Source organism: Primulina eburnea, chromosome 18 (genome assembly GCF_022965805.1).
Source record: "Primulina eburnea isolate SZY01 chromosome 18, ASM2296580v1, whole genome shotgun sequence".
Classification (NCBI taxonomy): domain Eukaryota; kingdom Viridiplantae; phylum Streptophyta; class Magnoliopsida; order Lamiales; family Gesneriaceae; genus Primulina; species Primulina eburnea.
This window is the reverse complement of record NC_133118.1, coordinates 986,847-1,010,414: the sequence shown is the minus strand read 5'-3', so window position 1 is coordinate 1,010,414 and position 23,568 is coordinate 986,847. Positions and strand designations below refer to the sequence as shown.

Below are 23,568 nucleotides of genomic sequence, written 5' to 3'. Positions count from 1 at the left end.
ATTCATTTGCAACCCAACCCAAGTTTCCCAAGTTATAGTAGCAACATATTTTCTCTCAAAAGCTTTCTTGATTTCTTTTTTGTCTTTGTTTGGTTAAGCCTTGCTTAAACATCTTGTTGAGAAGATTACCTATCAGATTTAAAGAATCACGGTGTATGGCTTCTGAAAACATTCACTAGCTTGAACTCTAGGATGAGCATCTGCATGTGACCATATGTTTACTCAAACTCCTCTAGTAAACATCCTCTATTTCATTCTAGCTTAGGTATACACATAGATTGTATCGGGTCCTTAGTTCCCAATACAACACTTGAAATTCTTCGGTCAACTGAAAAAATAATCTAAATACCTAGTTTTTAGAGCTTTCAAAATCTTGATTTAATATATAAGATTTCTTCAAGAAGAGAACAAAATAAAGAGAAATAGTTCTCGATAAAGTAAATATAAGAAAATAATTGCTGAAGGATTTGATATTGAGGGAAAAATGGACCAAATGTATTTTGAACTGAAGTGTAAATTATATATGACTACTGTTTTCAGTCATAGTCAATCCCGTCAAGTGTTGAATTCATAATCAATTTGGTTGAGGTCTTCCCATGAGTACTAAATGATACAAAGTCATGTTCATCAAAATATTCTTTTTGACATAGGATGACATTGGTTTGGTTCCACATATTTGTTACGGCCTAGATCTTCTAATTCACAAGTAGGACATTAATCACATCTGATCGATGTCTAGTAGCTCCGAATTGATGCGTATGTGAGTGCATTAACAAGATTACATGTAGATTGGTTCAAATTCAAAGCTTATTAGTGAAGAAACAATCTTCACATAGAAAATAGTAAGCATTGGGGAAGAACTCGCCATTAGTGCGTTAAATCTTGTCACTGCACAAGTTGTGCAAATACTAAATGTTAGTAGTATTGTAATTTGATCCACCACAAACCAGAGAATTTTACACCAAACAGTACTCACCTCAAATAGGAGGAGAAAATTCCAGGTTTATTTGTGAACGAGTTTGAAAGAGTTACTTTTTACTTGGAAATGGCCGCCACTATCAACCGATACAGCAGCCCGATTATGTGAAATGCCTCTTTGTATAAATCTATAAGGTAAATATTTGTTTTGGGGCGGGGAAATCCTAAAGATCTCCAAGTTTGTTAATCGGAATTATTGTTGTTATGTTTATCTGTTAGATATCATGTCACACTAAAATTCGTTTATAAACTTTTCAATTTCATTATGACTTCTCTAATTTTTTAGAAAAATAAGTACCCAAAAAAGTATATACATAAAAAAATAATTTATGAATTTTATGTGCACAAATAACACTTTATCAAAATTCTACATATTATTTTAATCTCTTACTTAAAAAATTCAAGTTCATATTTCCACCCAATTATTTGATTATTTAATGGGGAGGAAAGGGATTACTTTATGTGAAAACGAACAACTTTACAACAAAGCTTGTCGGTTGACCAACTGGAGATCTTAAATTTTGAAATCAAGGGAAACTGAGATTCACAACCTTGCGGGAAATTAGAACTCTGATGGAATAATAACATTGAATAAAATTGATTAAATTTCGTGGAGAAGTGAAGAAACTCGAAGTGGAGGAATGGATAAGCTTTTTTTTTTACCAAAGAGCGTAGGAATGGATAAGCTTTTTAAATTGAAGAAAAAAACCAAGAGAATTTATATTTAAATAGAAAGATGAAACTAGAAAATTCGTATTTTTATTACTCAAACTTTACTTAAAATTGAAGATCACATGAGACGATATCACGAATATTTATTTTCATCATCAAGGTGTCTTTTATGTCCGCTAACTTGGACTTGGACTTGAAAATGAGTCGAAAAATAGTACGACATTCAAATTTTCTTTATGGTACTTTCGGTTTTTGGCATCCATTTTGAGGATGGAATGAAACAATTTTACTAAAAATGTATTAAATTCCACCGCTTAACAAGATTACATGTAGATTGGTTCAAATTGTCTAGTAGCTCCGAATTGATGCGTATGCAAGTGCATTAACAAGAGTACATGTAGATTGATTCAAATTGAAAGCTGATCAGTGAAGAAACAATCTTCACATAGAAAATAGTAAGCAATGGGGAAGAACTCGCCATTAGTGCATTAAATCTTGTCATTGCACAAGTTGTGCAAACACTAAATGTTAGTAGTATTGTAATTTGATCCACCACAAACAAGAGAATCTTACACTAAACAGTACTCACCTCAAATAGGAGGAGAAAATCCCAGTTTTATTTATGAACGAGTTTGAAAGAGCTACTTTTTACTTGGAAATGGCCACCGCCATCAACCGATACAGCGGCCCGGATTATGTGAAATGCCTCTTTGTATAAAATTCCTCTCTGTAGCCGCTAGGGTTGTAGGAAAATGTATCATGGCAGTACCGCCGCTTAATTTGTGAAGGGAAATAAAAATCGTGGGAGATTAAAAGTTAATTATCGGTTCATCTTTTACAAAGTAATTAAGGGAAATTAAAAGTTAAACATGGTTCATTTCTTTTTACTTCGCTAAATATAAATTTTAATTTTTTTAACTTTTTACTTCATCAAAACTACTCTGTCGAAGTAAAATGTTACAAAAAAAGTAGAAGTGAAACTCATTTTTAAAATTTTGAAGTAAAAAATAATATTTTACTTTGTCTGTGTTATTACCGAAGTTGATTGGTATATACTACTGTATAATTAATAATCACCGAAGTAACCAGTGGCGAAGTAAAAACCAAAAATTCTAATAGTGATCACTCGATTTTCAATAGAACGATCTCAAGACAACACACATTTTTATATAATTCATCAAACAAATCCAAAATAAATCAAATGAAGTTATATATTTAACAAAAACATGATTAAAATTTACTTTTTATAGTTAACATAACTTAATTCCAATGAATCTTGCTGGAACTAGGTGAATTTGATCACATCTTTGATAGATTCAATATTAAGGATAACTATTTTGTTTCAATTATAACATAAAACTATAATAAGATACTTCACCCAATTACACAAAAACATATATTATTAACTCAAAACCTTAATCACCCCAAAAATAATTGAAATGACAAAATAATAAAACATAATCTAAAACAAATTATTAATCAACCACATTCTCTTAACTATATTATATTTGATATTAATGTTAGTCACGACTTGTAATATAATTAGCATATTCAACTTACAATAGTAGAACTGTAGAAGCATGTACAATCCATAACATTACACAAATGATAGCCAAATACTAATACAATAATAGAATCTCGTAAAGTCATGGTCTTGCTAATCCAACATTTCACTTTCCATAATCACATTATTATTCGAGGTCATGTAATCCTGTATCTGGAATTTACGATAAATAGAAGAAAAATAAAAATTAACTCTCTAGAGACTTAGTGAGAAAATAAAGTAAGCTTAAACATATATATCGATTAGAATGGAAATATATAAGTACAATATTCCAATTTGTGATGACATGTATTGTTAGTGATTGTTCAGGTCTCTGAAGTGAATATCATGGACTAAAAAGTTCGCTCTCACCAACATTCAATGTAATACTTTTCACCATGTATTCAAGTAGAATCAGTACAATCGATCAATTAGAGTCAAAGTGAACTCACATTTTCATGTCGAAGTCACGTTGTTAAGTGGACTAGATATCTGGTATAAAGACCGTTTCCAGCTCCAGTCATTTGTTCAATCAGTAGACGATCAGTAACCATTCAGAAACCAATAACATTGTCGAAAATCAAATATCTAAACAATATGATCAATAATATATGACATGCACAATATAAGGACCGTGTATCGTATTATCGTAAATCCTATGTTGATTATCGATCATTCATGAAATTGTTATGCTATTAAGTGTACGAAGTATATAATTGGCAATGAAAGTGAGAAAGTAAGTAATGATTGTCACGCCCCGAGACCGGGGTTAGTTGACACCGACGTTGTTTAACAATCACACAATCGAAACAACAAGCCTTTCGTAGCACAGTATAAACTGAACCAGTTTATATATCATAATTTCAATGAAATAACATTGTTTTTACAAAACTGAAATGATTAAGACGACAGAGTTTTAATGTGGAAACGTAAATCTAATTAATAATAACTTAAACATAAATGATTTCCTTGAGAATTCACCATCCCCAAAACTGCTCGGATTCTTCCTCCTCAATCTGTTCTTCGGACTTATCTGGGAAAGGTTGTAAGGGGGTGAGTATTTTGGGAATACTCAGCAAGTGGGGGAAATATCGAGCACAATAAATACAACATGCATAAAATTCGAATCATAAATCATGAGTTCCATACGTGTTTCATAACACATGCATAAACTTTACCAGCCACTGTGATTTATCTAACTTTCTATGGTTTACTGACGTCAGTCCCTAATTTTTACTCCTCTAAGGGGGCGAGGCCGTATAGCGGTTATATCCCTCACCGCGTAAGGGTACGTCATGGTTGGGATTTCCACCAATATACAATCGACTCCTCACAGTGCTTAAAACAGTATGACAATTCGACACAAGAAAAGGAGTAGAAAGAACATGTACTCGACTGTATTTTCAAAAACACACGAAGAATGCATAATCAAATTAATTCTTTAAAACAGCCCACTTACCGTATATTTTCTTGCTAAAAACGTGGATGATTGGCTTCGGAAGGTGAGTCGTATCCTTGCTGCTCACTCGGCGGGACTTCGGCTTAAATTCTTGGACGACTTTCGGGCAGAGTTTCGGCTATGGAGAGGTTGCTGAATTTTCGAGATTATGCAGCCAATAATTTCGAAATTTAGGGTGGAGAATGAGTAGAGGTGGTGTGGTATTTATAGGTGAGAAGGGTTGAGCTAAATTTGGCACCAAAAATCATACCAAAATTCATGTCAAATCTCCTAATATTTGACTCCAAAATCCTTGCCATATTTTCGAAAATATTGTGGTCAAGTGAGGGGATTTATTCCTTAACCAATGCTCTCTATTATTTTCGAAAATATAATGCCCAAATTCCATGTATTTTCGAAAATATCATACCTAAATTCCTTGATCTCCTTGAATTACTTCATCTTATTTCCTTCCCAAAATTCGAAATTGTGCATGCCTTAAGGTAGATATAATTGTCTAGGCCACAAGGATATTATCAATAATTATTTCCCATAGCATATCTTATTTAATACAAAAGAAATCTTATACCCAAATCCCTTACAACTTAATAATTATGTCAATGAAAGATTCGGTTCTCACATCCCTCCCTCCTTATGAGAAGTTTCGTCCTCGAAACTTGAGTTGGCTTGGTCTGGGAATAGGTAAGGATATTATTTTCCCTTACAATCTACTACCGCATTGTTTCTTGCTAACCAATCCATTCCTAAGATGACATCAAAATCGACCATGATCAACTGTATCAAGTCGGCGCTAAAAGTCTGATCACTAATACTGATTTTACAATCTCTGTAAATCTCGTCAGTTTCAATAGCTCTACTAGTAGGTGTGGCTATTCGGAAGGGTTCAGTTAGCTTAACGGGCTTACGTTTTAGCTTCTTAGCCAATTTCTTAGACATAAAGGAATGTGTGACACCACAGTCAAATAACACATAAGCAGGCACTTGCTGAATAAATATGGTACCTGACACGACATCGTTCGCGTCTTCTGCCTCCTCTTGAGTGATGGCAAACACCCTGGCATTCGGTTTGTCGCCTTTGGATTTACTAGGGCCTGCTCCCGCATTTGGCCCAGTTCCTCTGTTCGGCCCTACTGGTCGGTTGGCGGCGGTAGGACATTCTGCAATTCTGTGCCCCGATTTTTCACATCCAAAGCATACACCGCTGGCCCTTCGGCATTCCCCGGAGTGCTTGAAGCCGCAATTTGGGCATGGCTTGAGCCCTTGATGGTTATTGGTGGAGAATTGCCCTTAGGGAGGTCCACCCGACTGATTGGGCCTCTTGAACATTGGTCTGTCCTGAGAAGGTTGGCTGACAGGGGGTCGCTTGTTCCTGTTTTCCCCTTCTCTTCGACGAATATCAGTTTCGGCTCGGATAGCCGCACCCATGAAGTCTGAAAAGTTGGCAGGTTGGTAGACTACTAGAGCAGATTGGATCCTGCTATTCAACCCCTTCTTGAAACGATGCAATTTCAGAATTTCGTCCGCCATAATCGCTGGATCATATGATCTAAGGGCATTGAACTGAGAAGTATATTCCACTACTGACATATCTGGAGCCTGACTGAAAAATTTTCAAACTCACTTAGCTTCTGCAGTCTGACTTTTGCCGGGTAGTATTGTTTCAGAAATGTTTCTCGGAAGATTCGCCATGTGATTGGTCCAGCAGCGGTCATGGTTGGCGAGACTGCTTCCCACCATTTAGCTGCCTTGTCTTCCAGGAAGGGCACTATCACGTCCACGTTTAGTGCATCCGGGACTTCCAACAGTCTCAACTGAGTTTCTACGCTTTTGAGCCAGCTCTGGCTAACTTCGAGGTCGGCGGCGCCACTGAAAGTTGGGCACCTGTTCTTGCGCAGTGATTCATAATGAAACTTGTGTAAGGACCGTGTATCGTGTTATCGTAAATCCTGCGTGATTATCGATAATTAATGAAATTGTCATGGATTATGTATTTGATGTATATCGTGACAATGAATGGAGAAAATGAATATTGTATATGAATTGATGTTGTATGAATTTGATTTGAAAGGCCAGACGCCAATAAGTACAAAATCGAACATTTTGTACAGAACATGTGGCGCCCGAGCGGTAGAAAATTACCGCTCGAGCGCCAGGGTATATGAAGGCATGTTCTCGGACAGAACTTGCCGCGCCCGAGCGGTAATTTGTGACCGCTCGAGCGCGGTGTATTCGAGACTCGGGGCAGAACTTCTCGCGCTCGGGCGTGAGAATTCTACCGCCCGAGCGCGGTATCGGTGGTGATAAAAACGAGGATTCTTCTCTTTCTTTCTTATCATTTCATATTCGATAACCGAGAGAGACACGAGAGAATTCCGATTTTCTTCGCCTGAATCGACTTCGAAACGCCGTCTAAACGCAAAACAAATTATATATTTGTGATCTGCGCGTTGAGGGCTTCTGACTGAGGTAATTTTCTTCTAGTTTCATCAGCTTTAAATATCAAAGTGCTGGAATAACAGGTATTTGAAGTTGAATTTCTGATATGTAGTAGAATAACCGACAATAAACTCGTATTCGAAGTCGGAATTAAATTATGATATGATTTCGATTTGATATGAATTTTTGAAGTTTCAAATGATATTTGAAACTCATATTAATGATTTTGGAGTATGTTATTGATTGGAATGAGTATGTTATTGATGTAGATAAAGTATTATACTGATATCTTCAAGCTACATCGACTGGAACGAAGAATTGAGGTATGTTGCGACCGGGTAACATACGACAGGTATCTGTATTATATGATATATGATTGGATTGATTGGATTGGATTGGAATACATGTCTATGTGCCTATTTGATGATTTGATGTGGCATACATGACATTGGGATTTGAGTATCGATGTACAAAATAAATGTTTTGTTAACACACATCATTTTATGCATACATCGATACATGACATGCACGTTGAGCTATGATCCTTGGATACCCTGATATGATTTGATTGGATTCCGGTGTTTGTGAACACAATCGCTATGCCGGTATTATATGACCCGTAAAGCATAGACAATTGTGGCCCCATATGATTGGATATGAGATGTGGGATTGATGGCGCTTCGTCGACGCTATCATATATGTATTCCCATATCGGCCGGTGTGCCAGCTCGAGCATTGATTTGATTTGATAGCGATTCGATTGATTCTGACATGTGCTCAGTGGATGGGCATTTGACCTGATACCTCCACGACATACATGCATTGCATACCATATATCATTATTTAGATATCTGTGGTATATATGATTGGTTGTTCCATACGGAGCTTTGCTCACCCCCAAGGGGGGCTGTTGTTGTCTTTGTGTGTGGACAATGACAGGTACTCCAGGATATCAGGAGACTGGAGATGGTGCTTCTGGAGGGAGTCACAGTTTGAGTTGAGATTTATGTCGTGTTCCCAGTATATGTATATGTATCTGTATACCGGGGCATGTCCCGAGGATATGAGTTGTTTGTATGTGATTGGTTTTGATTATGTGTGGGCGTGTTTTATGATTTGAATTTAGATACTATTTTTAGTATTTAAATATCAGAAGAGATGTTTTGGGCTCGTTGTAAAGAAATTTTAAACTCGTTTTCCGCTGTGATTAATAAACCCTAATCTGATTGCATTGTAATAACGATTAGGAGCTAAGGGCCCCACACAGAGTGGTATCAGAGCATAGCTGGGAATGCTCTATTGAGTCTTGTGTACACTTGAATAGGCACAAATGAATTGTGCGTATGTGTTTGACTTATTTGTATTACTTGCTCTTATGTGATTTGATTTGAGTAAGTATCTGATGAGATTGATGATATGAAATGATGAGATTATGAAATTGATATGAAATTGTGATATTCATCTTTTGATTTGTAGATGGATCACACAAATGAAACTGCGAGTAGCAGTACTGAGAGGATCGTTGGGCAATTTGAAGGATTGTCCATGGATGTTGTGATGGCGCGATTTCAGGATCTGAAACCACCGAAGTTCTTTGGCACTGAGAGTGCTGAAAGAGCTGAGGCCTGGTTGAAGGATATCGAGCACTTGTTTAACATTGTTGAGTATTCCAGGGCTCGGAGACTGAAACTCGCTTTGTATCAGTTGAAGGACCGAGCTAAATCTTGGTGGGAAGCCGCTGAGATTGGATTGAAAGAGGCTGGGACTGAAGTCACATGGGATGTCTTCAAGGCCCAGTTTTTGGAGCAGTATTCCCCTCCATCTTATTATACTGCTTAGGAGAATGAATTTAATAATCTGCAGCAGGGAACGATGTCTGTTGCAGAGTATGCTTCAAAGTTTTCTACGTTGTTGAAGTATGCACCTCACGTGGCTGGGAATGCGAGGGCAAAATATAACAGGTTTGTAAATGGTTTACATCCTGTTTTGTATACATATGTTGTTTCTGGATTGCCTACCAGCTACGCAGAGGCAGTTGAACGAGCCAAGGCAGCCGAAGCTGGACTTAGGAGAGGAGGTCCACAGTATACTTGTGGGGACCCGGACGCTAATCATGTTCTTAATCATCATTGGGGACTAATTAATCAATTATAAAACAGGGTCTAAATTTTTTCTAAATTACACAGCGGAAACGTAATGTAATTTAATCAAATTATATATTAAACATGAACATACAAATCTTGTGTTATTTACAAGAATTCAACTAGGTTCAACTACACATCAGTGCTGAATCCTATGTTGCTTCGAAGCCCGGATCTCCACGCTATCTAATCTTCTCTCATCTTCTTGACCCTGATTCAGCCCCACCTGTTGTCATGCACACATACAAAACAAGACAACAGCCGAATAACTCCGGTGAGATATAAATATCCCAGTATAAACAATGTATACATGCAATCATATAAAAGCATATACGAAAGCATATAAGAATTATTCATAACATGTCTCAAATCAGAAACATAAATTCATATCAAACATTCAATAATCATGAATGGCATAAACAATGTAAATCAACATGTCATATCAGACTCAACTCAACCGACGCATCGTCTCAGACTCGACTCCACTGACGCGTCGTCTCCGACTCGACTCAACTCTATCCTAGGGATCCCGATGTCTGGATATAGGTAATTATATCGAATCTCAGTAGATAGGAATGAATCAATCCCTAAACGACATCGATATAATTAATATCTCCAGTATCTGGGCGAATCAGCCGCAGAATTGACGACTCAGTCAATAACCTGACGGATCAGCCAGTAATTAGGCGAATCAGCCAAAAATCAGACAACTCAGCCTGTAATTAAGCGAATCAGCTTAAGTTTAGACGAATCAGTCAATCACCAGACGAATCAGCCGGTGACTAGGCGAATCAGCCTATAATGGACGAATCAGACAATAACCCGACGAATCAGCCGGTGACTCAACGACTCAGTAATCAATACATACAGTCAGTATCTAAGCAAATCAATCAATGACTAGCAAATCAGCAGTCATTACATGCAGTGTCTATAAATAAATAGACAACAAACATCAATCTCATCAATTACAAGAATCAATGTAATAAACTAAGTATGTGATTTAGGGAAACTCGAGTCAAACCTTCCTCGAGTTGTGCAATCCCAACACAACATTAATTTATACCTTTCTTTCTGATATTCTGACTCGGTCGAAGTCTCGAACTCAAAGCCTGTCAATACTCAATCTGACAATAACAATATCGAGGGTACGGTATCAATACACCACTCAATCAATACTGGATATAATCAGAATTTAATCAAATTCTGTTTCACAACATAACGTCATATTTTCAATATATCCAGCACTACCATATCACTCAGATATAAATCCAACATCTCATAATCAAGAACAACTCAATTCTGATATCAAGTCTCAGTTAATCTAACTTTGAAATTCATAACAATTTCATATGGTATCCTTTTCTCAATCCAGTTCAGATTATACGATGTCTAACATGCCAAGAACATCATATATGAACCATATCAGATTCTGACAATACCATAATTTCAAATCATATCAAAACGTAATAAAACTTACGTCCAGTTGTAGTCTACGTCAATAGGAACATAGTACCGTTGTCAGATTCAAAATCGGACGGACGGATTTCTCACAAAAGGCGTAAGGAATTTCAACACATATACAAGAACCTTTTCTCGATTCTTTTCTTTTCTTTTTCATGAAGGAAGCAACGTATATATGTATATATATATCCTAAGTTGCATGTTTCAGCAACGTGTCTTCTTTTCACCACTTTCAGGCGGCGCTCGGGCGGTAAGAAAGTACCGCTCGAGCGCGGCACTTTCTGCCCGGCTACTTGGCATGCATTGGCGCTCGAGCGGTAATATTCTACCGCTCGGGCGCCACATCTTCTGCCCGAGACACATTGCTGTTGAACATGGGCGCTCGGGCGGTTAGAAACTACCGCTCGGGCGCCACTAGTTCTGTCCAATTTTTTATAATTCATCTACTTGGCCCCGTTCGGTCTCGGCATAATGCGTCTATAATCATATCAGATTACGTTAATCAAATTCTCGGGCATTACAATACTCCTCCACCACCGGTGACAGCTCAGCAGCCTACTTTGCGACCGAGGGGTAAGAAGTTCAAGAAGACTGGCTCTGTTTCTTCGTCTTCTTCGAGCTCTAGTGGATCCCAGAGAGGGAGTCCTGTGATTGCTCCCTATTGTAGCCATTGTGAGGGTAAACATACTATCGAGCAGTGTCGAGGTATGTTTGGTACTTGTTGTCAATGTGGGCAGGAAGGCCATTTTTCCCGAGTATGTCCGAACAGGGTTACGACTTCTGCTCAACCCCAGCCAGGATTTAGAGGTGGCCCCAGTACGATGAGACCTGCTGTTCCTGTTCCATCTTTTCAGCAGTCAAGTGTCCCACGATATCGAGGACCGGGTGGTCAGAGTGCCCAAGTTCCTCCTCAAGTGAGAGTGTATGCCATGACTGAGGATCAGGCGAGAGAAGCTCCTGGTGGTGTGATTGCAGGTATTTCCACACTTTGCGATTATCCTGCACGTGTTTTATTTGATACAGGAGCATCTCATTCATTCATATCTCATGCATTTGTTGCATCTCACGATATCGAGTGTACCGCGTTGTATGATACTTTGTCGATAGCCACGCCAGCAGGGAAGATTATTTTGTCTGAAAAAGTTGTGCATAATTGTGTATTGATATATGAGGATAATGTTATATTTCTGAATTTGATTGTCCTCCCTATGCACGACTTTGATTGTATTGTTGGCATGGATATCTTGATGACAAATCGAGCTACGGTTGATTGTTGTCATGGAGTGGTTCGATTTCGACCGATTGATGGACCCAAATGGAATTTTTATGGCAAGGGTTCCCAAGCCAAAATTCCATTGGTATCTTCCTTGGAGATGTCTCGATTGTTGACTAGCGGAGATGAGGGTTATCTTATCTACGCTATTGATGTGTCGAAGAAGGAGTCTTCTTTATTTGAGATTCCGGTTGCGAAAGAATTCTCGGATGTATTTCCCGATGAGATTCCTGATTTTCCTCCTCATCGAGAAGTTGAATTTGGTATTGATCTTGTGCCGGGGACTGCGCCTATATCTAAAGCTCCTTTTCGCATGGCACCATTGGAATTGAAAGAATTGAAAGAACATTTACAGGATCTTCTCGATAAGGGATATATTCGACCGAGTGTATCACCTTGGGGAGCTCCAGTTTTATTTGTTCGGAAGAAAGATGGTACTATGCGAATGTGTATTGACTATAGGCAACTGAATCGGGCTACTGTGAAAAATAAGTACCCACTTCCGCGTATTGATGATTTATTTGATCAGCTTCAGGGTACTTCTGTTTACTCGAAGATTGATCTTCGTTCTGGGTATCATCAAGTTCGAGTTCGAGACGAAGATGTGCCCAAAACTGCTTTTCGTACGAGGTATGGCCATTATGAATTCTTGATTATGCCTTTTGGTCTTACGAATGCTCCTGCTATCTTTATGGACTTAATGAATCGTGTCTTTCGAGACTATCTGGACCGATTCGTTATTGTGTTTATCGATGATATTCTTGTGTATTCGAAATCGAAAAAGGAGCATGCTGAACATCTGAGACTGGTACTTCAAACTCTTCGTACTAGTCATTTGTATGCCAAATTGTCCAAATGTGAATTCTGGATGGACAAAGTGATATTTTTGGGCCACGTCATTTCGAGACATGGCATATCTGTTGATCCCACGAAGGTCGAAGCTGTATTGAATTGGCCAAGACCTACAAATGTTCCAGAGATCCATAGCTTCATGGGTTTAGCTGGATATTATCGTCGTTTTATTGAAGGATTTTCGAAGATAGCTAAACCTATTACTCAACTGACACAGAAGAATCAACGATTCATTTGGTCAGATGAATGTGAAGCTAGTTTTCTTGAATTGAAGACGAGATTGACCACAGCACCTGTGCTTACTATTCCCTCAGGTACCAGAGGATTTGTGGTTTGTACAGATGCGTCTGGTAAAGGTTTGGGCTGTGTTCTGATGCAACATGACAAAGTGGTTGCTTATGCATCTTGTCAATTGAAATCTCATGAAACACGTCATCCTGTTCATGATCTCGAATTGGCCGCCATTGTATTTGCTCTGAAGATTTGGCGCCATTACTTGTACGGAGAAAAGTTTGTTATCTATTCGGACCATAAGAGTCTGAAATATATCTTTTCTCAATCTGATTTGAATATGAGGCAACGCATGTGGATGGATGATAGGACTCGTTTTTACGTGTTTTTAGTGTTGGTTTCGAGTCGCATTCATACATCATATTAGCTTGTTCTAGTTTATTCTTGCATTTTGTTTGCATTATTTAGCATATGACTGATTTCGTGTGTTTTGTGGTATTTTGTAGGAATGGAACCAAATATAGCAGAAAATGGGCACAACAACGAAGAAGCCTCGCTAGGGCGGTCAAAACTGACCGCCCCAGCGAGCATTCTAGTCTTACCGAGGATATCGAACAGAAGACCTCTCGCTAGGGCGGTTAAAACTGACCGCCCCAGCGAGACTGCTAGCCTGGACAAGAGAATTTAACAGAAGATCTCTCGCTCGGGCGGTCAAAAGTGGCCGCCCCAGCGAGACTAGAGAGAAGGCTCAAAGTTTTTATTCGAGAGTCACTCGCCCCAGCGGTCAAAACCTACCGCCCTAGCGAGTTACGCGATCCAGCAAGATTCTGCGAGATTTGTTTCTATTTTCATGGACTCTATCCAAGACCACTAACCTAATACACGAGATTGGGCGCCGTTTTTCAGACTTACACATCATATTTTCATCATTTTTTCTGGGAGAGAAGGCTAGGAGTAAGGAAGACTTTCGAAGAACTCGAGAATTCCAAGCGTCGCAGCCATCTTCCATCGTCATATTTAGTATTTTATTATTCAGTATTTTATTCTCTTGCATAGATTGTTGATTTTTAGTATGAATTTGGTTGGCTAAACTCTAAATTTGTTGGGATTTGAGGGGATCCTACCCATACTCGTTGTTTAACATTATTTCTTGACATTTTTACAAGTGATTTGTTTATGCTATTGTTATTTCTTGTTTCAAGCGAAGCCTAGCTATCTTCCTTTGATTATTGCATGTTGTTAACGATTTCGACAGACTAATTAACAATAGGATCGCATAGTATAAACCACGGACTTACAATTTTAGTAGACATACGGAATTGGGTACGTGTCGATAGTAATAGTTCACCCGGATGAAAGCTAGTGGATTCCATAGAACGTAATGCAATCGTGAACTGTTAAATAATTGAGGACACTTGATTACTGCATGTTTATGATTAGTATTAATATAGCTCGACAGAGTATATTGATTAGTCTAGGGAATTCCGTCGAATGCACGAGTAAAAGTCGAGTCTAATTATCTGAACACGAGTGGTAGGTGAACTGATAATTCCCAACAAATTCGTTTCTCATTTGATTTTCATCCAATTTAATCATTGATTTCTTGATTATTTGTTCTTGCATTTTAATCATATTAGTATTAAATTCACTTTAGTTTAATCACCAACTCCATCTATCGTTGCTAGAGAAATTTAAGTGAAAATAAGAATAGTGTAACGCAGTCCTTGTGGATCGATACTCGTATTCACGTACGTTTATTATAACTTGACTATCGTGCACTTGCGATATTTTAAATCGAGCTTTCATTTATAAAACAAATTTTGGGACTATTCACTGTGCAAGTTTGGCTCGATCAAGTTTTTGGCGCCGTTGCCGGGGACTGTTGATTCACAATTTTTTATTTTTCATTTAAATTCTTTAGTATTATTTATTTTATTGTTAGTTGATACTCCTATTCTGTTGCAGATTTTTCTTGTGGTGCATGCGAAGATCACTCGACGTGGAGCTTGAATTTGACCCTGAAATCGAAAGAACTTTCCGCAGACGAAGACAGCAACAAAGACTCAAAGAACAGATGGAAAGACACGAGCAAGAACGTGGAGAGGAACAGCGTGACAATAGACAAGTTGAGATACCACGTCGCATTCCGATGATGGATTATGCACAACCGTCTCTTGAGGGAGCACGTCCAAGCATCGTGAGACCAGTCATCCGAGCTAACCAGTTTGAGATCAAGCCAGCTATCATTCAGATGATTCAAAACACTGTTCAATTTGGGGGAAGTGCACTTGACGACCCTAATTCTCATATAGCTGATTTTCTTGAAATTTGCGATACTTTTAAGTTTAATGCTGTGTCTGATGATGCTGTTCGTTTGCGTTTATTTCCATTTTCACTAAGAGATAAAGCTAAGGCGTGGTTAAACTGTTTGCCTGTAGGGTCTATCACTACATGGGAGGATATGGCGAAGGCATTCCTGACCAAGTACTTTCCTCCGTCGAAGACTATGAAGCTGAGAGCCGACATTACTACTTTTGCTCAATATGAGCTTGAGTCACTTTACGAGGCGTGGGAGCGATACAAGGATTTATTGAGGAGATGTCCACACCATGAGCTACCTCTTGGGTTAGTTGTTCAAACTTTTTACTACGGTCTGCTTACTTCTAACCGTACCATGATAGATGCTGCTGCCTGTGGTAACTTGCTGAGAAAAACGGCTGAGGAAGGATATGAATTATTGGAGGAGATGGCTGCTAGCAGCTATCATCCTCATTCTGATAGGCAGAAACGAGGTGCGGGGGTTAATCAAGTTACTGATTTGTCTGCGGTGTCAGCACAGTTGGAGGCTTTGAACAGAAAGATTGATGGGATGAGTGCGAGTGGATCGGTTATGCGTCTGCAAGAGATTTTCTGTGATAAGTGTGGAGGTGAGCATGACGTGCAGGATTGCCAAGATGGCAATCCATTCTATGTGCCTGAGGGAGCAAAACACGTGGGATTCCAGAACCGTCCTAGAAATGACCCTTATTCAAACTCCTATAATCCGGGATGGAGGAATCACCCAAACTTTTCGTGGGGAGGTCAAAACAACCAAAACCGCCAACAAAGAGGGCCACCACATGGGATGCACCAAGGATTCAAGCCAGAACCGCCTAGGGAGGAGAAGTCAAATTTAGAGCAAATGATGACTAAATTTATTTCTGCAACCGAGACGAGATTTCAGAATCAGGATGCATCCATAAAAGGGTTAGAGAATCAAATTGGACAATTGGCTAAGTTAATTGCTAATAGGGAGCAAGGAACTTTGCCAAGCAACACGGAGACTAACCCGAGAGAGCATGTGAAAGCTGTGGAATTGCGCAGTGGAAAGGCACTTGAGTCTAAGGAGGAAAAGAACAAGCAAGGTGAGGATGAGGTGGAACAGCAAGGAGGTAAGTCTTCTAACTCTACTTTTACACCTATTGCACCGAGTAAAATTGTTATCCCCCCACCTTTTCCTGCAGCACTGAAAAAAGCTAAGTTAGATGCACAATTTGGTAAATTTCTTGAGATATTCAAAAAACTGCATATTAACATTCCTTTTGCTGATGCTTTACTGAATATGCCAAGTTATGCAAAATTCTTGAAAGATATCTTAGCAAACAAGCGGAAGCTAGAAGATCATATGACTGTGAACTTGACTGAAAATTGCTCCGCTTTAGTTCAAAACAGGATGCCTCCTAAGCAAAAAGATCCAGGGAGTTTCTCTATACCTTGCATTATTGGTGATATTAATTTTCATAAAGCTCTATGTGATCTTGGTGCGAGTATTAATTTGATGCCGTATTCTGTGTTTAGGAGACTGGGATTGGGTGAACCCAAGCCAACTAGGATGTCATTGCAGCTGGCTGACAGATCTGTCAAGTATCCACGTGGGATTATCGAAGATGTCTTGGTGAAAGTGGATAAGTTTATTTTTCCTGCAGATTTTGTAGTACTTGATATGGAGGAAGATTTGGAGATGCCTTTAATCCTAGGGAGACCATTTCTGGCTACAGGGAAAGCACTGATCGATGTTGACGAGGGAAAATTGAGACTGAGAGTTGGAGAAGAAGAAATTATTTTTTATGTCTTTAATACTCTCAAGCACACAATGCACGATGATAGTTGTTTTCGCGTTGATGTCTTAGATTCTCTTGTTTGTGATTTTGTGCAGGATGGATTGCAAGAGCCATTGGAGGCTACTCTCACTACTGAAAAACAGGAGGACGAGCTGGACAAGGAAAGGATGGAGATGGTAGCTCATTTGAATGCCATTCCACCTTGGAGAAAGCAAGTGAGGCTTCGACTAGAGGAATTGGGGGATAGAAAAGATTTAGTGCCTCAAAAGTCAAGCCTAGAGGAGCCACCCACTTTGGAGCTCAAACCACTACCTCCACATCTCAAGTACGTATATTTAGGAGAAAATAATAAACTGCCTGTTATTATTTCCTCTTCTTTGACAGACGATATGGAGAGTAAGCTCTTGGGAGTCCTTAAGGAGCATAGAGGAGCATTCGCTTGGAAAGTTTCGGACATCAAGGGGATAAGTCCTTCGATCTGCATGCACAAAATCCTAATGGAAGATAAGTACTCACCTCTAGCACAACCACAAAGGAGACTCAATCCAAAGATGCAAGAGGTAGTAAAAGCTGAAACGATCAAACTTCTGGACGCAGGTATTATCTATCCTATCTCTGATAGTGCGTGGGTAAGTCCTGTACAATGTGTGCCTAAAAAGGGTGGGATTACTGTTATTACCAATGAAAAAAATGAGTTGATTCCCACTAGAATCGTTACGGGTTGGCGTGTGTGCATGGATTATAGGAAATTAAATGATGCAACCCGTAAAGATCACTTCCCCTTGCCATTTATTGATCAAATGATTGAACGATTAGCCGGTCATGAATTTTACTGTTTTTTGGATGGATATTCGGGATACAACCAAATCACAATTGCCCCCGAGGACCAAGAGAAAACTACTTTCACTTGCCCTTATGGTACTTTTGCGTTTAGGCGTATGCCCTTTGGTCTATGCAATGCACCTGCTACATTTCAAAGATGCATGACCGCTATTTTTTATGACATGATTGAGAATTTTCTTGAAGTTTTTATGGATGATTTCTCTATTTTTGGCTCTTCATTTGATGAATGTTTAAAAAATTTGAATTTGGTGCTCATTAGATGTGAAGAGAGCAATTTGGTGTTAAATTGGGAGAAATGTCACTTCATGGTGCAAGAGGGGATTGTGTTAGGACACAAAGTATCGGAGAATGGAATCGAGGTCGACAAGGCCAAGGTGGAAGTGATCAAAAATCTACCACCACCTTCATCGATAAAGGGAGTTCGAAGTTTCCTAGGCCATGCGGGTTTTTATAGGCGTTTTATTAAGGATTTTTCTAAAATTGCTAAACCTTTATCCTCTTTGTTGATGAAAGATGTTGAGTTTAATTTTGATTCTACTTGTCTGCAGGCATTCGAAGTACTCAAGAAGAGCTTGGTGACAGCACCTGTGCTGACTGCCCCTGATTGGGAGTTACCGTTTGAGGTAATGTGCGATGCTAGTGATACAGCTGTTGGTGCGGTGCTGGGTCAAAGGAAGAACAAGGTATTTCATACCATCTACTATGCAAGTAAGACCTTAAATGATGCTCAATTGAATTATGCTACTACTGAAAAGGAACTACTTGCTATAGTATTTGCTTTTGAGAAATTTCATTCATACCTTGTTCTGTCTAAAGTGATTGTGTATACAGATCATTCTGCCCTAAAATACTTGCTTGCTAAGAAAGATGCGAAACCTAGGTTAATTAGGTGGATTTTACTATTGCAAGAATTTGATCTCGAGATTCGAGATAAAAAGGGTGTAGAAAATGTGGTTGCTGATCATCTGTCTAGGCTTGAGGATGTTAGAATTAATGGCTTTAACACTGATATAGATGACTGGTTCCCTGATGAGCAATTGTTTGAGGTAAATGCGTGCCCTTGGTATGCCAATTTCGCAAGTTTTCTTGTCACTGGCACACCTCCCCCAAATTTATCGTTTCACCAAAGAAAGAAATTCTTTTCTGACGTGAAATATTATTTTTGGGAGGAACCGTTTTTGTTTAAAATCTGTGCAGATGCCATGATAAGGAGATGTGTAGCGGAGGAGGAAACCAGTCAAATTCTGAACCACTGCCATGACCGTGAGGTAGGTGGTCACTTTGGACCCATACGGACGGCATCTAAGGTACTCGAATGTGGCTTCTATTGGCCAACTCTTTTTAAGGATGCTCGTTTGTATGTTCTCAATTGTGATAGATGCCAACGCACAGGTAATATTTCTAACCGTCATGAGATGCCTTTGAATAACATTATTGAGTGTGAAATATTTGATGTGTGGGGGATTGATTTTATGGGTCCTTTTCCTGCGTCTTTTACAAAGAAATTTATTTTGGTGGCAGTAGAGTATGTATCTAAATGGGTGGAGGCGGAGGCTTGTGCCACGAATGATGCACAAGTGGTGTTAAAATTTTTGAAAAAACACATTTTTAATCGATTCGGTACACCACGTGCAATCATAAGTGATGGTGGCACCCATTTTTGCAACAAAATTTTTGATAAACTGATGGGCAAATATGGTGTTACCCACAAAGTTTCCACTCCATACCACCCTCAGACTAGTGGACAAGTTGAAGTGTCCAATCGAGAGATTAAGAGGATTTTAGAAAAGACGGTTAATGTGAATCGAAAGGACTGGTCCATTCGGTTAGATGATGCTTTGTGGGCTTATCGTACTGCGTTCAAAACACCTATAGGCACTACACCATATAGGTTACTTTTTGGTAAAGCATGTCATCTACCCGTAGAATTAGAGCATAGAGCATATTGGGCGACCAAGGCACTGAACTTTGATTTTGCTCTTGCAGGTGAAAAACGACTGTTGCAGTTGAGTCAGTTGGATGAGTTCCGAGGTACAGCGTATGATCTTGCCCTATCTTACAAGGAACGCACCAAAAGAGCCCATGATAAACACATTGTAAGAAGAGAATTCAAAGTGGGTGAAGCGGTGTTGTTATACAACTCTCGCTTACGACTCTTTCCGGGCAAGCTGAAGTCAAGATGGTCAGGACCATTCGTTATAGCCGAGGTGTTCCCATCAGGTGCAGTGGTGTTGCATGACGGCAAGGAAGGGACGTTTACTGTGAACGCCCAAAGATTAAAGCACTATATTGGTGGCACGATTGAGCCACAAATTGGAGTCACTCGGCTCCAAGACAGTCGTTAAGGACATGGGTGAAAAGTCGAGCTCTAGACGATAAATTGAGAACTACTTCTACTCCTTATTTTATTCTTTTCGTTAGTTAATTAATTGCATCATTTGCATTTAGATAATTGCATGGCATTTGCATTAAAAATTTTTTCAAAATGATTTCGAAAATACCTCACTAGGGCGGTTCATTTTAACCGCCCCAGCGAGAGGTTGTAATTTGTAATGGATTTTTGGCCGAGCATGCATCGCTAGGGCGGACACTTTTGTCCGCCCCAGCGAGGAATCGAAATTTTCAAAAACATTTTTTCCCGAAAATCCCTCGCTAGGGCGGTCAAACTTGACCGCCCCCGCGAGTGTTACAACTTTTCAAAATAATTTTAGTCGAGGATGTCTCGCTCGGGCGGTCTAAACTGACCGCCCTAACGAACACTCGCGTTTTTTTAAAATTTTTAAAACCGAGGTTCTCCCGCTAGGGCGGACACTTTTGTCCGCCCCAGCGAGCACTCGTAATTTTCGGGCAGACAGACTCTCGCTAGGGCGGACACTTTTGACCGCCCTAGCGAGTCGCGAATGTTTAAAAGCTGCGCCCTCCCTTCTCTCTTCTCCCACTCGCAAAACCTACACTTTTCTCTCAAATTTTCGCCCCTCCACTCCAGATCTGAAGCGATTGACGTGGTTTCTTGCCAATTTACAGGTATATTTGTGAATCTCCATTGTTGCAAAGCCCAAGACGCGATTTTCCCGGCCAAATCTACACTCTCCGACCACCACCCACGCCGCCGCCTCTTCACGTTCCGGCGAGCTTCCAAATTTTCCGGCGACTTCATATTACTTGTGCACTCTACTCTTACCATGGCTTCCAAACGCTCGAAGGTAACCCGCGGTGCCTCTAGTTCTCGATCCACCCCCTCTATATTTGTGAATGATAGGGCTAGGGAGCGATTTGAGCAAGCTAAACTCCATAGAAAACCAATCCCTGAGAGGGGATGTACTTCGTGGATTTTAGATAATATTTTTGAGGAGTTCCAGGTTGCAGGACGAGGGTGGACGAATTTTTTAGCACAACCGAATGCGGCTGTGGTGCCGGTTGTACGTGAGTTTTACGCTAACGCCCCGGAAGGGACTGAAAATAAGGCTAGGGTGAGGGGACGTCAAGTCCCATATGATCCTAAAACGATAAATGATTTGTTGGGTTTACCGGCAGTGGATGATTCGGTATTCCAGGCTTGGGTGCTGAATCCGGATTACGATCTGATCATTCACACATTGTGTTATTCGGGCACTACGTGGAAGCAGCCGGGAACGTATACGGTGTTTCTTGAGAAATTTTTGAAGGTGGAGGCGGCACTTTGGTATGCCTTTCTATCGAAGAGATTGATGCCGGTAGGGCATACGAGTGATGTACAGCGGGATAGGGCGGTGGTTCTTTATGCGATCTATACCGGGATGCCTATTGATGTGGGCAAACTCATATTCGGGCAGCTGACTATCTGTATCAATTGCAACAATTTAGCCTTTTATTTCCCCACTATCGTGACTGAGCTATGTGCCCGCGCGGGTGTGATTTTCGCGCACGATGATGAGTGGCTACCGCCACTGAGATCCATCGATGAGGCTCTGCATACCTCCAAGTACGCGAAGAGACGGGATGAGCTGCCCGCTGATGTATTTTACGGTCACGTGCAAGCCGCTCCACCACCGCCGGTCGTCGGACATCCACCACCACCGCAGCCACGCCGCCGTGCCATTCGAGACCGAGTCGACGAGTTGGGCGCTTGGGCCACCTACCAGACTCATTATCAGGCCATCGACCAAGCCCACACTCTGAACATCGAGTACTTGGTGCAGGGCATCTCGACTCACTTGGGCTTAGACACTTCCGGCCGGCCGCCTGTTCCAGCATACCCGCCACCTTTCCACTTCCAGTACACGTATCCTATGCCGCCTGCAGCTGACGAGGGCAGTCCACCACCTGAGCATGATGAGGAGGAGGAGTTTTGATCAGGGGAGTTCACTGTTTCCCCTTTCTTTTTCTTTTGCATTTTCTATTGTTGCATTTGAATTCATAAGTTGTTATTGTTTTTCGTGTCTGTTTCGTTTTGTGCGATGAGGGCATTGCACAACTCTAGTATGAGGGGGTCGGGTAGTTTGTTTTGTTTGTTTGTTCAGTTATTTAGTTTGTTAGTTGGGTTTTTAAGTCGGTGTATTTTCGTTGTTAGATTGTGAGTCGTTTATGGTGAGTTGACATGATTTATGAGCCGATGATGATGTTGCTTTGAGAAATATTGATTGGGTCAATGCATGAATGATACTCTGGATTGTTGAAACATGAGTTTTGGTGCAAATTTTGAACTTTTTGAGCACATATGTGTGGGGCCTAGAATTTTGTAGGAATAATGGTGAAATTTGAAATTCTTGTTGGTTAACTTGAAAGACATCACGTATGAATTGATTTAGCATGAAAACCCGTGGAAATAAGTCACTAATTGAGATCGTGCATGATAGCATTTGACTGACCTTGAACCGTACATATGCCCCCTTGTCAATATCCTGAATTCAAATACAGTACTCCTAACCAGCTGTAATCCAAAAAGATATATTCTTAGCCTAGGGAGTACATGTGTGAAAATTGTGCATCAAAATGTTGAAATAACAAAGTTCTTGTAAAAAGAACTTTGTGAAAAAAGGAGATGTAAGGTGAGGGGGAGCCGAAAATAAAAGGAATGAAATTCTATTCCTAGGCTAAAAGTTGGAGATGTAAGGAGTCGAGGAAGTCTGACACACAGTCTTGACAATTGCACAATGAAAATGATCGATGTACTCCCAACTTTTCGCCACTTGAGCTTATTTTCTTTCCTTTCGACACCCTTCTATGCACTTAAAAATTGACTAAAGTTCAAAATGATGGTTAGTGATGAATGGACACGGGGATGCATGCTAGTGAGATTTGTATTGAAGTGTTAATTGAGTGACTTGCATAACTTGACGATTGATCTATTTGACGTACGAATGACTAGACCCACCATGACACACACACGTTCGAATTAGTGCCAAGACTTATTTGTAGATGAAAAAGAGTATTTATTTGTGAAATGACTTGATTATGATGTGAAAAAATTTACTGAGGCACGAACATAAAATTGTTAACTCACCATTAACTTTTTCTGGTGTTGGTTATTTCGTTTTTTTTATTTATTTTGTCTGTTTAGAATCTCGTGCTTTAACCTATTTTACTCGAGGGCGAGCAAA

The 23,568-nt window shown here is 39.8% G+C and overlaps 1 non-coding gene across 1 annotated transcript; it reads right to left on the bottom strand.

The window, feature by feature from the left end:
- Positions 1-15,555: 15,555 nt before the first annotated feature.
- On the bottom strand, positions 15,556-15,662 carry LOC140820369 (small nucleolar RNA R71). Its single transcript, XR_012115444.1, has one exon. It is a non-coding gene; the product is annotated as a small nucleolar RNA R71 (small nucleolar RNA).
- Positions 15,663-23,568: the final 7,906 nt, after the last annotated feature.